The sequence below is a fragment of the Herpailurus yagouaroundi genome, unplaced genomic scaffold, assembly GCF_014898765.1.
Source record: "Herpailurus yagouaroundi ecotype Mexico unplaced genomic scaffold, PumYag 215, whole genome shotgun sequence".
NCBI classification, from domain to species: Eukaryota; Metazoa; Chordata; class Mammalia; order Carnivora; family Felidae; genus Herpailurus; species Herpailurus yagouaroundi.
The window spans coordinates 1,526,986-1,527,481 of NW_024412446.1; positions in this window are offsets into that span (position 1 = coordinate 1,526,986).

Here is a 496-nt window from a genome sequence, read left to right on the forward strand (position 1 = left end):
TGTGTGGTGGAGGTGAGAAGCACGGGGGGAGGCCAAGCTGCAGCCCTCCAGCCTGAATGTGGTTGAAACTATAAAACAGTTGTCACGGTTAGTACCCCTGACCTGGTGAAATGCACAGGAGGTGACGGGGAGAGGAGGGGGAGGCGTAGAATAGAATCACACAGAACCAACCAGAGCCAGACCCAAAGCAAAGGCAAGGTGCAGCAGAAAGAGTCCTGGATAGGGGCTGGAATCCAGCCTGCAGCTGGGCAAGTCCTCCGTGTTGCCCTACAGACCCTCCAACAGCACTGCCGGAGCAGCTCCCCCAGGCAGCACCCTGTGGAGACAGGGCTGAGGGAGCAGCTACCTGGCGAAACTGGGATTTGTATTTGTAAACAAGGACACAGGAGGGATGCAGCCAGGGAGCAACTCTCCAATTTGCAGATGGAAATAATCAAAGGAAATGACTTGGCCTCAGGCTTCGCTGGGATTCCCTGCTTTGGACATTTTTTTTTTT